General features: G+C 40.3%; 1 long non-coding RNA gene across 1 annotated transcript; it reads right to left on the bottom strand.

The window, feature by feature from the left end:
- Positions 1-3526: 3526 nt before the first annotated feature.
- LOC145821280 (uncharacterized) lies at positions 3527-6569 on the bottom strand. Its single transcript, XR_014363308.1, has 3 exons — positions 6342-6569; positions 5590-5634; positions 3527-3859 (listed from the first exon to the last, which is right to left on the bottom strand). It is a non-coding gene; the product is annotated as an uncharacterized LOC145821280 (long non-coding RNA).
- Between the last annotated feature and the right edge of the window lie 10512 nt (positions 6570-17081).

Raw genomic sequence — 17081 nt, 5'->3', positions numbered from 1 at the left:
GGCTTGCCCCTTGATTTAGAATGCTCTCATCCTAAGTAGGAAAAGTGTTATCCACAGTCTTTGCAACAATTGTGAGCACTTGCTGTTTGTTTAGTCCTTCAGCTATCAAAGCCTCAACTGCCCACTAGAAATGTTCATAGGGACCAATACTTGCCCTGACCTTGTTCTTATCAGTTGCCTCCACCTTGCCAAGGGATTGGGTCGCTATATCAAAGTAGAGCCCAGTTGTTGTCGACATGTCATTGCCCAGACCTGAGATACCTTTAGGTTGGCTATCTTCAATTGTAGCTCGCCCCAAGATTGGAGAGCCTTTTGGCGTGAAATTTATGGCATGTGATGTGGTTAATGATGGAGCCAAAATCCTGAAGGCAAAATCTACCACTGTTCTCTGAAGACCTTCAATCATGCTCATTAGCTCAGAAGTAGTGGGTTCATAGGTTTGGGATGATTCGGGTTCGAGTGCATCTATCATGCACAAGTCCGTGCTTTATGGAATAAACACCTCAGGCTTGGGTAAATGAGCTGGTGTGATGTATATGCGAGGGTTGTAGGTAGGAAGTAGTGTATGGATGAGGTTAAGGTGTAGATGAGGTACTTGGTCATTGGGGTCTTGAGGTAGGGCTATCGTCTGATTGTCGATGAGGTTCTAGACCTCATGATGAAGGCGGTAGCAATGATCGGTGCCATGACCACATTGTTGATGGTACACATAATATTTGGTAGGGTTATGTCTGGCAGAGAGTGGGTCAGGAAGAGGTTAGGGATCAAGGGCTTTAAGATACCCTTTTTCCATCAGGATTTTTAGTGCGCTAGTTGGGCTCATATAGAGGGGGTGAAGGTTATGCGTTGAGCTCGGGTTGGGCCAGCTGTTCATGAGTTGGGTTTGTCAAATGGGTCGACAATTTTAGGAGTGGCGATGGTGACGGCATTGATTTCAATGGGTTTGGGAATAGTGCTACTGCTAGCATTGGTATTCTCGGAAAACACCCTCCTTGTTGGTTTGTTTGTTCCAGGAATAATCCCTTTGTTAAATACACTCTCAATCGAAACCCCTAATTCATACAAAGTTTTGAAGTGAATAGTGGAGAAACTCTTAACTTATATAGCATATCAGGCTCAAGGTTCTGCACCACTATCCGCACCTGGTCCTCTCTCAGAAGGGCAATTTGTCATCTGTGCTGCCTTTGCTCTCTACCTTGCAACAAATTCTACAAAAGGCTCTTCAGGATTTTGGTGGGTTGCTTCAAGGTCTTGAGTGGTTATTTCAAGTTGGGTATTGTAAGAGTACTGATTGACAAATGCCTCAGCCAACTCTTCCCAGTTCTACTACACTGTATCCTTCAACTTGGCGTACCAAGTGACTGCTATACCCGACAAGGTTCTTCCATACAGAGAGAGTTTCTGAGGCTTAGCCAGACCCATCGATTTCAGAACGTCCAAGAAAAGCCGGATATGTACCATAAGATCTCCAGACCCATCGAAACGGTCAATGCGTGGCATTTTGAACATGTCTGGGAGTCTTACGGCAGCCTCGGTGTACCCATCCTCAATGTCGGGAATGGAGTTAAGGCCCTGTGCCTTTTTGAATTGCTTCTCAAGGTTAGCAATTTTTACCAAGGTCGATTCGAGATCATTAGTATCAAGGGGATAAAGCCTCTCATTAGGCTATACCAGAGGTCTAAAAACTCAAGCTTAAGTTAACCCTTCTCAGGGATCTGGACCTTGCAAACCTTCAGTTGGCGAAGGAAGATCAAAGTTCGGCTGGGGTCCCGAGACTGGATGTGAGGTAGGTGCCCCAGATGGGCGTTGCATTTCAGCATTGGTCTTATCCTGCATGGTGATTCCCTGGTTTAATGCCGCTATCATGGCCACAACTTCTTCCAGACTCTGTGCCATCACAGGTCTGCTGAGTTTGAACAAAGGTGATCTAACTGGTGGCTGTTAGATTAGTTGAACCGTCTGGCCCTTCTTTGCCCTGCCACTGGAGAAGGAAACACTGGTTGCCCTTGAACTGACAAAGTCTATTGACACTAGTCCTGAGTACCCAGGGGATATCAGAGCCTTCTGAAGCTATAGTTCTAGGACAATCTAGCAAAAGAGAAAACAGACAGCACCTCAGCCTGATTTCACTAGAACAGATATGAGCATAGCTGAATGACTGTACTCTTTACTGAATTTTGTCCCAAAATTAGATACCAGACTCGCAACTGATATGCACATTCCTGTACAGTTTCACTGTAAAGCACATACCAGTTAAATTAGAGCCAAAACACCTCTTTGAGGGGGTAAGGTTACCCTGTCCTAATTTCGTCAGCAGTTAGGGGTTCACTACGCAAAACAAACGGTTTTATACAATTCCTGCATTCGGGTGAGCAACCTGTCCTAGTTTGGAACAGTCTCTATGGTTTCCGATATGCAACTAGGTCGATTGGTCAAAAAGGGTACCTCAACAATACCTAATATACCTCTCGCACCAAACACTGAGAAGTGAAAAGAGGATCAAACGGTACAGCAGTAGTCCAGATCCAAGGGTTGTGTTCCCATCGTGGTAGAGCCCGCAACCGGTCAGCCTTTTGGCAAGCTTTTCCAAGCAAGCCTTCAGCAAACCGCTCAGGAATAGTAGATGGAAAACACTGTCACTTAGGCGCACCGATGCAAATACAAATGCAAATGCAAATAAATACATAAATGTAAATAAAACAACATATCATGAGTTCGAGTTAAGTTCTCTAAGTCCCCAGCAGAGTCGCCAGAAACTGTGGACTCGGCTTTTTTCGCGTCTCGCCTTTCGGAAAGGTTGGAAAGAAAGGCCTCATAGTTTAGACTCTCGCGGTTCTGAATCTAGTCTCACAAGTGCAATGTGAAACTGATAAACACCAAAGAATCCAAATCCAGCAAATCTTTTTGGAAATTTGATTTTAAATCAAATAATGCCAAAATTGGACTACTTTGCCAGATACAGAGTTGCCACTTAAATATTTTTGTTTTGGGGAAACTTAGGAAACCCTGACTCATGCCGAAGGCCACGTGTCCATCATCACCAAAGTTGCCTCAGCTCGGGAACTTAGGTACGAGAGGGGAAGGTCATGAATTGAGCACCCCTGCTCGCCTGATCAAAGATCGGCCTCTACTAATCATGATATGATTTTTTATAAACATTATGTGCTCTTGTTCCAGTTATTAAACTAGCTTTACTATGTGACGCGCACAAGTAAGTATAGACTAGTTTGCTCAATATGGAACAATTCAACTCATATTTGTTTGCGAAAATGGTTTGAATTTGCCACCTCAAGTGGGCTTAAAGTTTACGAATTTGCCACCAAACATAGTGGGCTTAAAACATACATTTGTTGAATCGTTTCAATTCAAACAACAAGCCTTCATCCATAAGCATGCAAACAGTTTAGCATATAAGCACATAGTGTCACGCCCCGAACCCGCCCCTAAAAGTTTGGGCATGACCCGTTTGAAAACAAACACTTAACCTGTAGTAAATAACATATGGGGCCTCATCGGAAGCATAAAGTAGGAAAATAACTATACATATAAATTCCATTGAGCTACATCTACATGCCAGGACCTCTTATACATCACATTCATCATGGAAAATAGATAAAGCTCCAAACCATATGTTGTAGCATCGGTGATAAACAACCATATGTACAGACCCAGCCCCATCATTGGGCTTATATAAAAATCATTGAAGTTCTACCTCTTTAACTTTAAATGGATAATCAAAATTAAGCCAATATTTCAATAGACTTTACAAAAATAAATGGCTTCGTGCAGTGCCTGAACCCACGAAGGTTGACAAAAGAAAACGGGTGTCATGACTAGGACTGACCACTTGGTTGGTTACCTACAGAAACATACATTAGACAGAGTGAGCCAAGCTCACTGAATAGTAATACATAAATAAAAAGATGCTTAAATTGAAACATAACACATAGCAATGCATATAAAGATGTAGAGTTCACATAGTTAGTCTGATTCTGTGCTACGTACATAACGGCCTTAAGTTCAATCTTGCAACATAAACATGGTGGCTATAAGCCCTTGAAACATGGTGGCACGAGGCCCTTGAAACATGGTGGCTATAAGCCCTTGAAACTTGTGGCACTAAAGCCCTTGAAGCATGTGGCACAAAGCCCTTGTAACATATGGCACTAAGGCCCTTGAAACATATGGCACTAAGGCCCTTGAAACATATGGCATAAAGTCCTTGTAAAGTTGGCATGAAGCCCTTGAAAAGTTGGCATGAAGCCTTTGGACATGCATTTATGAACCCAAGAGGTGTCTCACACGGACTCTAGAGGTAACTCACAATGTAGCACTTAGTTCCGTGTAGCACTTTGTTTCATTTCATAACAACTTATACGGATGGCTATAAGCCTCATAACTTTCACATATGTATGGACTCAAGAGGTGTCTCACATGGACTCTAGTGGTGGCTCACAATGTAGCACTTAGTTCCAAGTAGCACTTTGTTCCATACCAATAATCATTAGGTCTTACAGACCAAACCATACATGTAATGTCATACCCCGGAAATAAATTCATACATATGCATTATGCTTGAATCATAAATAGAAATCAAAATTCATACTTGCTTATGCGTGGCACTGTAATAGTGCTAGCAAATCAATAATAAGTATTTTTTTTTGTTCGTTCCATAAAGGAATCCTCCAACATTGTGAACTTGTAGCATACTTGAACATGTACATACATAAACTGGTAACATACGTAAACTTGTGACAGACTTAAACTTGTAACATATACTTGAAACATACCTGAACATACTTGAACTTGTAATATACTGGAAACATGCCTGAAACATACTTGAACATCATTCATTAATTCAAACGGAACATATCATAACTAGAGCATTTCTTGTTGTATCGTGTCATTATCGTACGCTTAACAATGAGAGACTAATTCACATTCTCATGAGGGTCACATAATGATGCTAAACTTTGCACTTATATCGTAGATTCTGGATCACTTCCAATTCATAAGCAACATAACAAATTAACTTCAATTCATCTGGATACATGTAGCTACTCTTATATTTACTCAGAATCCATTCTTCAAGAATGAACATAAATTCTTTTGGGTAAATGACTTACTTTATGTGCTCTCTTATCAATAGCATACACCTTTGTTTAATCATTCTTATATGTTAACATAGTTGCCTTGCCTTGTAATTAACATAGTCCTAATGGTAACTGTTACATCATTCCCATGAGTTGACATAATTAACGTAAAGTTAACAGGACATTCCTGATAATTAGTAACGAAAAGTAAGTACATTCTCATTAGATTATAGATGACTTTATTGGTTTCACAATTTCACAGTTCGGCCCTTGGCCTGAGGGGTTCACACAATCACAAGTTCCTTTGATGTTTTCATAATTCCATAATGTTTCTCACATAACGTACATAACTTCATAAACTCTTTTGAAGTTTCCATAATATCACAGTGTTTCTCACATAGCATTCATAACATTTATGTCAACATAATTCTTACGACGAAGATTTAACATCAATAACAATAAATGGTTAAAGGTACATCAAAGTACTACTATTCACAGTGATCGGTTCCCGGTGGTAATGGTACAATGTCCTCGTCTCGACCTACAATTACAGTGCACAACACATAATATGAGGTTATACTCGATCCTTTACTTATTCTCTTTGATCGTTCAATCAATTAGTCATGGTGGTACCAAGCTCATTATTCTTTAATATGTTGTAATCCATGTCTTAGAAAACAGGAGAAATCGATAGGAAATGGTGTAGGTGAAGAAATGGTACATAACTAATTGACATAACGTGAACAGTCGTCACTAATTTGGGTATAACTTTTTTTTTATTTAGATTTTTGGAGTGAGACTAGCGCCATTGGAAACTAGACTTCCGGGGCTTGATTTTAGGCTCAAGAATCACTCAAAACGGAGTCCGGATGAAAAAGATATACCTATTCAAAGTTGGCTGGACAGAGCTGTCTCCGCGCGTACGGGTGAACAGTGCCGCACGTGCGGCCCTGGACAGCAGCAGTCCGAAAATGGCTGAAATTGTGGAACTTCTCATTTTCAAAAATCAAACCTTAATTACATGTAAATCAAAGCCCAAAACCCTTTAATACATGACCAATTTCACATTATTATTCTTCATCAAACACCATAATCTCACAATAAACAAATTTAATGATTTTACTTCTTCAATCAAGGAGTTCTTAGAAAATCAAGGTTCATGGGTTCAAAGTTCACATCTTCTATATCAATCCATGATTTCAAGTAGTAGATGGATTCTATACAAGGTTAGTAATTAGAGCCACATACCTTACCCAAACCTTTGTTCATCCCTTAGTCTCTTCAATTTTTCCCAAGCTTTTGGTTGATCTTTCCTCTCTCTTCTATCTTCTTCAACCATCTTCAAGCTTCCATGGATGTTGAATTCCTTAGGGAGAAGCTTTGCCTCTTCTCTCTCTCCCTCTCTCTCTCTCACGGTTCTCCTTCCCCTTTCTCTAGATATTTTTATTTTTTGTTTGGTTCAAAATAGATGAGTTCAACAACTCATAAGGCATATATGCATATATAAACGCTTCCCACAAATAGGAAGGGCCAAACACGCCCTTACGAATCGCACAAAATCACATTTCAATTAAACTTCCCAGATAACTCTAAAAATTATGCTGATCATAAATATGTCCCCTGTTCTGGTATCTGAAGTCTTTAAGGCCTTTAATTTGCAGTATAAAGTTAATCACCCAAACGTCCATTAACGAATCAGACAAATTAGATTTCAAATTAATTTTCCCAAATAATTTCAAAAATTCCCATTAACATATCCAAGTACTCAATTTTGATTTTTGAACCCATAAAGGTCGGTAATTCCCATTTTAAGTCCGTAACTCAACTGATAATGCTTCAATTCTAATATATATAATTAAATCAAACCACATCATTTCATAGGGAAATAAAGATGATTTCTTATACGCATTTTGGGGTCATTACACATAGCCTCATGTCAAGCATGCTAATCATGGCAACATTCACATTCATGCAAGTATGCTAAACCATAAAAACTTACGGAGTACTCCAAGCCAAAATAGAAACTAGTTAGAAAGATGCTTGATCCTAACTATGCAAGATGCCTAATGCAACACATGCAATATGCAATTAATAGGCTCGGCTACTAATATGGCATATGAATTGATTTGAACAACATGCAATTAAACACGTATCCAAAGAAGATATTGAAATTGCAATGCAGTTTGAATGATGCGCCGAGCCTCGGTGCATGCAAGACAAGATGAATGAATGCAAGCATGCGATATGCTAATTAAAACATGTCCCTAATCTAACCATCAAAAACAATTAAATAAAAGCAGGAAAGACGTGGGGTTAGAAGATATACACACACACATGCACACTTATTACAACATTACGCCCTCATAAAGGAGGGTCCGAATGAATAAAAGCTAATCAACTAGCTACGCTAACTAAGCTAACTATTACAAAATGTGAAACTAATTAACTAATTCTGGTTAACTAATTATTACAGACCAAAATTAAATAACTAGTTAAACTAACTAATTATTTACAACACTTAATTAGCTACAACTAATTAATTACAACACATGCTTGATCTAATGCTAATTAAACTAACTAGCTAATCCCGGGAAGCAAAGAATGCATGAATGCTTAATCCTTCACTCGAAAAGCCACCATTTTGCTGCTGCATGTCTTTGTTTGCACATTCGAACACCAAAGAAATTGTCCACTTCCAGAATACCTCTGCTCCACCTCAGGAACATACAGTGCCAGTTTCACTGACAGTCGACAAGAGGGACAAGGGGCCGGTCGGCTACCAATGGTGGTTGGTCGGCTACCATGGGTGGCCGATCGGCCACTGGTAGTGGTTGTCAGCCACTGATGAGCTGAACTTCCTTGCTATAGCAGAGAACAAATAGAGCAAAATAGTGTATTCTCACAGGTTGTTTGTAGTGTCTACCCTCCTTATCATCACACAAGCTCAAAGGAGAGAAACTCTTGACCCTTAAACCATCAATCAAGCAATTTCCATGCATGATGGCTAAGGGACCAAGTTTGTACAAGTTTAATAAATGCACAAACAAGACCAAAATGACCACCACCCTATCATGCATCATCAAGGGCAATTGTGACCTAGGAAAATCACACATTTCATCACTTTAAATATGAAATGTTCCATTTTCCTTGTGTTTAAATTGATGTCCAATTTGAACACATGCAATGCAACACAAAGAATGCTAATCTTGCACACTTTTACTTGCCCTTTTTTTTACATGTTTTAATTACCAAACCATTGATTAATCAATTGTTCATTAGTGAGTGTCCTCTAATGGAAAAAGAGCTCAAACCTCAAGGTTGTTTTAGGCATGAAAGAGACCTCATGCCGTTGGTAATGAACCCCAAAAGGGATTAAACCATTAAGCACAAACACCTCAATTGCATGCTTTAAACAAGAAAATGGTTTGAACCACTTTCAAAGCAAAAATAAAACCAAGAAAGGAGAGAGCTTGCAGAGATGGTTATGTGTTGAAAATGAGTAATAAAAGCATAAACAAATGCTATCAACTCAAACAAGAAGGTGTCTAGAGCCTAAAACACCAAGCTTGTAAGGAGTATTGCACTAGAAGCATGCAAAACAAAGTTCAAACACAACAAATACCTAAAAAAAATCTTAAAACAGGTCTGAAATAACCCTAAAACATGCTGGAATTATGCTAACAAAAGCTAGGAAAGTAAGTTAAGACATGGAGCATGTTAAGCCAGTAAACAAAACACAAGGAAGGGAGGCTACCCCCTCCATTTTTGGACTCCAAAACATGATTTTAGCAGCTAAAATAACTCTGAAATTCAGTGTTTAAAAGCTCTGAAAAAGATGATGCAAGGGTGGGAAACACAAGGGCGAAGGCCTCCAAAACAAGGTACAAAGAAGGGATATCAACCCCTCAACCTTTAATGGCCTTAGGACCCAAGCTTCAGCCCAAAAGCGCAGAGTTTGTATAGCCCAAAATCATTTGGACAGACAAAAGTAGCTAAAACAATAAGCTAATACATGGGGTTACACTACAACTATGCAAAACACGACTCAAACAAACTAACCAACCCAAAACAGAGCTAAAATAGGTTATTTCAGAGGCTAAGACATGTTGGACTTGTGCTAAGTTGAGCTAGAAAAATATGCTAACATGTGAAGTTAACTAGGCATGCAAATAAGACACAAGGAAGGGAGGCTAACCCCTCTAAATTTGGACTTCAAAATGAGTTTTTTGCCATTGAAATAACTCTGAAAAAATAGTGGTTAAAAGGCCCAAAAAAAAAGTTGATTTGAAAGTGGTGAACAAAGGCACAAAAGCTTGATAGGCAAAAGAGCAAGAAGGGTGAACCACCCCCTAACTGGAAATGGCCTCAAACCACCATTTTTAGATCATAAAAATAGAGCTTTTTATAGTTCAAAACCAGGCCAAAAACAGTCCAAAAATAATAGAAAAAGATGGTGAAGTAAGTAAGTAAAACAAGCTAACTAAGCAAGAGTTATACCTCTTGAAGCTAAGGCAACAAAGCAAGCCACAACCACCTTCTAGAGCTCAAAGAGGGTCCCAAGTAACCTCAGCCCAAAGATAAGCAACTTTGGTTAAGGGTTGATAGGCAAACTTAAAGTGTGTCTACACTTGTATGCACAAAAGTTCAAGAGAGAGAGAGGATTGTAGAGAGAGAGACTCCAAGAATTTTTACAACCTTTCAAACAATAGAGAAGGCCCTCTATATATAGAAAAATGTGAGCTCAGGTCGAAAATATCAATATAGGACAGTTGGAGTGTAGACACCCCATTTTTGACCGTCCTCAAGACTTGGATGTTCTTGCAAGTATATCCAGCGACAAGTTTGATCGCTCGTCGAGTACTCGACTTTCGCGACAAAATGCTCCAGGTTTGATCTTTCCAGACCCTATTTCCATTTTGTCTCATATTTGAAACATGTATTGGTCTTTGCATAGTGATGCTGTTGATGGCATGTCGGCCATTATTGAGGGCTGCCGGCCATGGGCTTTGCCCTGTCGGCCATCAATAGGCCCTGTTGGCCATCAATGAGGCCCTTCCGGCCACCACTGATGGCCGGCCGGCCGCCAATGTTTCAGTAGATATTTTTGTAGATATTTTGACAGTTGTTTGCATAGATGAGCTCATCTGCATGCACGTGGATGGCTGGATTTGTTTGAAGGCTTCTTATATATCTCTTCCTATATACATGCAAAGGGTTACAAAGTTTGAGCTGAGCTATATATATCTCTCTCTCTCTCTAAAATCCTCTCTCTCTATATTTTAGGCTTGAAAGTGTATTTTCTCTACATATTTGCACTAGCACCCTTAGCCAAACACCTCTACCTTAGAGTTAAAGTTCTTAGAGGCCTTGTTTGAGATCCTTGGAGTGGTTTTGGCTCAGAAGTTTGGTTATTTGCTTGCTATTTTAGTGTTGTGCTTCAAGGGTAAGAATTTCCCTCTTTTGAGCTTTGTTTTACTTCATTGCTTTGCCATCTTTGTGTGCTACTTCAAAGCTAGTTTTAGCCTCTAAAATGTTCTATTTTTGAGGTCTTAAAATTTTGGTTTAAGCCTTGTGTGGTTAGGGGGTGGTTACCACCATTGGCTCTTTGGCTTGTACAGCCTTTTGAGTCAACTTCCTAAGCTTTTGGAACACCTTTTGTTTGGCCTTTCTACCACTGAAACTCGGAGGTTTTTCAGTGGTAGAAACTTGGTTTTGAGGTCCAAAATAAGAGGGGGTAGCCTCCCTTCCTTGTGTCTTGGTTGCATGTGTAGATGGCCTAATTGTTGAACATGTTTTTCTACCATCCTTTGACTTGATCTCAGCTTGTTTTTGTGACTTTCTTGACATGTTACAGCTCTGATTTTGGTTGGTTGAGTCATTTGATGCTTGCTTCTTACACTTGTTATGTAATCTTGCTCACTAGCCTTACATGCCTAATGAGTTAGCTTATTATTCTAGCATGTGTTGGCTCCATTCCAGCAAGTTTTTGGCCTTTTTTTGACATGTTTAAACTCTGTTTTGAGTGGTCTTGGTCCTTTCACTCATGCTTTATATGGTTGTAGTGTAGTTGACCTTTACCAGCTTTGAGTTTTGAGGTCTCTACCATGCTTTGCTTGTAATGTTTGCATGATATAGCATCATTTAGCATGTGATTTCAGTGCATGTAGCATTATCACACTCTCATATATTCCACTTCTTCATTGCTTTTGAAGGTTGTATGTTATGCCTTGTTTGAAAGCCAATACATGAAGCATGTTTCTCTTGCTTTGCATGCAACCATCTTAGCTCATTTTAGCCACTGTTTTGGCATGTTTGTGGTCTGTCTAGGGCTGGTTTGGTCCTTTGTGCTTGATATTGCATGGTTCTAGTGTAAAGCTCTTCACTAGTTTTAATGCTTAAGTCTCTTAACATGTTGTACATGAGTTGTTTGCATGTTAGAGTCTTTTGTTTCATGCCACTTCAACACTGAAATTCTGCCACCTCCCTCATTTCTTCATTCTTTTATTTGTTTTGAGTGATGGTTAGTCTTAAAGTTGTGTTTAAGCTTGGGATTGAGGCTTGTGCTTAAATGGCTTTAACCCTCTTTGGAGGGTTCCTCCTAGTCAAAGGCATGGTCTCTCCCATGTCTTAAGTCATCTTTTGATTGGCCTTCCTCTCATTAGTGGGCTTTCACATTGGACAAATCAATTAATGAATGGCTTGGTAATCTTAAAATGTGTAAACAAGAATTGAGCCAAGTAAAACTTTCCAGAATAAGCCTGTTGTTTGCATTGCATTGTGTTGTATCGGACGTTATATTGAACACAAGGTGAATTGGCCCATTTCATACTCAGTGATGAAAATGAGCCAATCTCCTTTGTCTCCATCACCTTTGATTATCCATGATAAGGTAATGGTCCTAGAGTCTTATTTGTCTTGCATTTATTGAATGTGTATAAGTTGGATCTTTGGCCATCATGCATTGTGAATGCTTGATTGATGGTTTTGGATATAATAGTGCCTCTCCCTTGATGTTTTGAGATGATAAGGAGGGGTACAGTACACACATACCCTTGGGAGACCCTCTCTTTTCCTCTAGTTTGAGCTCTATTACAAAATGGTGGTGCAGCACACCAGTGGCCGGTAGTGCCTCACTGATGGCTGGCACTACTTCATCCTTGGCCAGCAATTCACATCCTTGGCCAACAGATGGCCGGCAGAAGCTTCTCATGGCCGGCAAGCCACTGGTGCAGTCCTCAGTAGTGATTTGGTAAGGCAGAGCAGAAAGTTCCTAAAGACACCCTGCAAACAGAGCCTCTCAAGAGCAAACCAGAAGGTATCCCGAGGCGGCAACCGAGCGCATGCATCTTCTAATTCCCAAGGCAGAGCTGAGGCAACCTAATTTAAATATCATGCATGTTTAAGTCGGTTTTGTAAATTTAATTAATTAATTTGTTAATTAGTTAAAGTGTTGTAATAATTAAGTAGCTTAGCTTAGCTATTTCTTTATTTCATTGTGTAATAATTAGTCTAATTAGTTTAATTAGATTAGTTAGCTTAGCTTAGCTTAGATTAGCGTAGCTATTATTCATTCGGACCCTCCTTCGAGAGGGTGCAATGTTGTAATAAGCATGCGTATGTGTGTGCATGTCTTCCAACCCCACGTATTTCTCCCTTTTATTTATCCGCTTTCGGTGGTTAGATTAGGGCATGTTTCAATTAGCATACCTTATGCTTGCATGTTTGCATCATTCATTTGTCTTACATGCACCGGGCTCGGCGCATCATTCAAACTGCATTGTATTTCAATACCTACTTAAATACGTGTTTCAAAGCATGTTATCAAGTGTTGCATTCATATGTCATCTTAGATAGTCGAGCCTATTTAGTTGCATTATTGCATGTGTTGCATTAGGCATCTTGTATAGTTAGGATCATGCATGATTTCTAACTAGCTTCTGTTTTGGCTCGGAGTACACTGTGAGTGTTACGCTTTAGCATACTTTCATGACTGTGAGTGTTGTCATGATAGCATGCTTGCCATGAGGCTATGTGCTTACTTGATTAACTGCATGAATGCTTATGGCTGAAGGCTTTGTTGCCTGAATTGGGACAATTCATCAAATGCGAGTTTTTAAGCCCACTTTGCGAAGTGGCAAAATCATGTTTTAAAGCCCACTTGAAGGTGGCAAATCTGCGCTTTAGCCCACTTGCGAATGGCACTTTCAAACCATTTTCGAAAACAAACATGAGTTGATTTGTTCCAAGTCTCGTGACTTAGTCTATACTTGTACATTATGCACATCACATAATTAAGTTAGCTAATAACTGGAATAAGAACACATGTGTTTATCAAACAACATATAATGTTAGTAGAGGCCGATCTTTGATCGGGCAAGCGGGGGTGCTCATTTAAAGACCATCCCCTCTCGTACCCAAGTTCCCGAGCCGAGGCAACTTTGGTGATGACGGACACGTGGCCTTTGGCACGAGTCAGGGTTTCCTAAATTTTCCAAACATAAAATATTTAGATGGTGACTCTATAATCTGGCAAAGCAGTCTAGTTTTGGGATTATTTGATTCAAAATTTGATTTTCCAAAATGAATTGCCGGATTGGACTCTTTGGTATTTATCAGTCTCACATTAAACTTTGTGAAATTAGATTCAGAACCATGACAGGAATCTGAACTGTAGGAGACCAATTCGCGCCTCTCTGAAAGGGGGGCGCGCGAAGAAAGTCGAGTCTACATGGAGCAATGTGAAAACAGCTAGAGAAAAATATCTGCACAAAAACTACCTTTTGACACCAGTGGCCAACCGACCACCATTGATGGCCAAACAAAGTCACCCTTGGACGACACATGGCTGAAAAAAGCCATTCATGGCCGATACATGGCCGTCAAATTCCATCCATAGCCAGCAAACTCCACCAGTGGCCGGCAAGAAAAATCTATTCTCCAAGTCCAACTTCAAATGGCATATCTCCTTCATCCGGACTTCTTTGCAGGTCATTCTTGAGTCTAAATTGAAGCTCCAGAAGTATTCTTTCCAGTGGTGGCATCCTCAAATCAAAATTCTAAGTGTGAAAAAATATATGCCTATTTTAGTGAAGACTGCTCAGATTTGGTCCTAACCAGATTGATGTCTAACTTCTCCTTAACTGGTTTTCTGCCCTTCTCTCCTATTTTATTCAAATCCAAACCTCTAAATAAGGTGTTTTGAAATATTTTTTAAAGATTTCACCTCTCTTTTATTTATTTTCACTTTGTCCTTGCTCGTTTTATCGAAAAGCGCAACATTTAACAAAATGCAAGCCTCGGAACATCGTAGAAATGTTTTTCAAAAATATTTTGAAATGGAGGGTTTTAAGGTCTAAAATCATTTTAGTCAAAGTAGTTTTAGTCCAAATTTGGGTGTAAGGTTCGGATTTAGAGCTCTTCTTGCCAAAGAAATCAAACCTTTGCATAACATAGCCTTCATCCTCGAGCAATCAACCTGAGGCCCCCAAATCTTAAGGGCGGTCAAAAATGGGGTGTCTACAGTACTCCTCTGTGAGCGAAACTGCCTTCTCTATGACACAGGTATCAAACAACCTTGTCTTCAATGCATTCTCCTCTTTCTCTATTTCTACTCCCACGGGCCTAGATTAGGTTTGTGCTGTTAGATCCATCATACACATGTTTGTGCCTTCTAGAATAACCACCTCCGGTTTTGGTAAGTGGGATGAGGTAATGTATCTACTAGGGTTAAAGGTGGGCGGTAGTGTATGGATGTGGTTAATGTTTCTGGCGAGGGAATTTGGTTATGTGTAGGTAGTGGGTTGGTTGTTACGTTTGGTTTAGCGGGTGGGGCGATGACTTTGTTGTCGATGAGATCCTAGATCTTATGGCATAAACGGTAGCACAGGTCCATGGGATGGTCATGTTGTTGGTGGAAGATGCAATACTGGGTAGGGTCATATTTGGGTGGTAATGGGTCCAGGAGTGGGCGAGGATCGAGAGGCTTGAAATGTCCCTTTTCCATTAATAGTTTTAAGGCGCGGGCTAGGCTCATATGGAGGGGGGTGAAAACTCTTCGGTTCTGGGATAGGCCGGTGTTTTGTGAAGGTTGTGAGGTTATGGCAGTAGCAAAGGGATCAGCCATCTTGGCCATTGAAACAATAGTACTGACATCCGCAGGCCATGGAAAAGTGTTACTGCTAGCATTGGTATTCCAAGAGAATGGCCTCCTGGCAGGTTCACTTGTTCTATGGATAATGCCCTTTTTGAATGCACTCTCAATCTGGACCCCCGGCTCATGTAAGGAAGCAAATGTGGACAGCGGTGCCACTATCATTCTCTACAGCATGTTTAGCTCAAGGTTTTGGACAACTAGCCTGACTTGCTCTCTTTTGGTAGGTCTATTTGTTATTCAGGCTGCCTTGGCTCTCCACCGAGTAACAAAATCAATGATTCTTTGGGGTTCTGGGTAGTAGCCTCCAGCTCACTAATGGTTACCTCTATCTGGGTGTTATATGAATACTGATTGACAAATGCCTCAGATAGCTCCTCCCAATTTCACTTTGTTGAGTCCTCCAACTTAGCGTACCAGATGGCCGCCACATCAAGCAAGGTTCTCCCAAATAATGAGAGCTTCTGCGCTTGAGACAAACCCATGGGCCTTAATACATCTGAAAACAACTGGACATGCACAATCAAATCCCCACTTCTATCGAATTTGTCGAAGTGGGGCATCTTAAATTTCTCCGGTAATCTGACCGAAGCCTCAATGTATCCGTCTTCGATATCCGGAATGGAATTGAAGCCCTAGGATTTTTTCAATGCTTTCTTCAATCTAGCAGTCTTGACCAAGGCCAGATCAATTTCATTGATATCAAAAGGAAAGATTCCTACGGGAGTTGAACCGGAGGCCTATAAGCCGAAGCCAGGGGAAACATTTCCTGAAGATCTGGGATTTGGGGATTTTCTACTATGGGGGTAGATTCGGGTTTGGCTAAGCAACCAGGATTGGATGCATGATTGATGCAGATGCCCCAAGTGTACGTCGTAGATTGGCGATAAATTCATCCTGTGCAACCATCCTTTAGTTTATAGTATCCATGGTTCTCTGGAAAGCCGCCGTCATGGCGCATACACTTCTCCTGCCTAAGGATCCCCTGTCCCCAAAAATTTATGTCCCTATCTCCTGCCTTTGGCATGAGTCTTGGGTTTCCTAAATTTCCCAAAAACAATTTGGGTGGCAACTCTGTAATCTGGCAAAGTAGTCTATTTTTGGCATTTGATTCAAATATCGATTTTCCAAAAAGAATTGCTGGATTTGGACTCTTTTGAGTTTTCACTATTTCACATTGCACTTTGTGAAATCAGATTTAGAACCACAGGAGTCCGAACTGTAGGGCTAGTCATATTTGAATGGAGCACGAAAAGCAAGCTTCAGTTTCTGGCGACTCTGCTGGGGACTTAGAGAACTTGACTTGAAACTCATGATGTGACATTTTTTCTACACTCGTATGTTCTTTGTATTGCATTTGCATGGTTACTTTAAGTCACTGTGTTTTCCATCTACTAGTCTTAGACGGTTTGTCGGAGGCTTGCCTAAAAAGCTTGCCAAAAGGCTGACCGATCATGGGCTCTTCCATGTTGGAAACACAACTCTTGGATCTGGATTACTACTACACTGCTTGATCCTCTTTTCACTTCTTAGTGTTAGGTGTGAAAGGTATATTAGGTAGTTTTACCGAGGTACCCTTTTGACCATTTGACCTAGTTATATATAGTGAAGCTATAGTGACTATTCCAAATTAGGACAGGATGCCACCCATTTGCAGGATGTTGTGAAACTCGATGAATAAAATAGTACAACCTAGATCATGTCAAAAATCTAGTACAGGATAACCTTACCCCCTCATAGGTGTGTTTTGGTTCTTTTGCTTGGTATGTGCTTTTATAGTGAGACTATACATGATGGTTCATTTGTTCATATCAGTATGAGTTTGAGAACAGAGTTCA

Source organism: Camellia sinensis, chromosome 3 (genome assembly GCF_055761805.1).
Source record: "Camellia sinensis isolate YWXY chromosome 3, ASM5576180v1, whole genome shotgun sequence".
Classification (NCBI taxonomy): Eukaryota; Viridiplantae; Streptophyta; class Magnoliopsida; order Ericales; family Theaceae; genus Camellia; species Camellia sinensis.
This window is presented reverse-complemented; position numbering and strand designations above follow the sequence as displayed.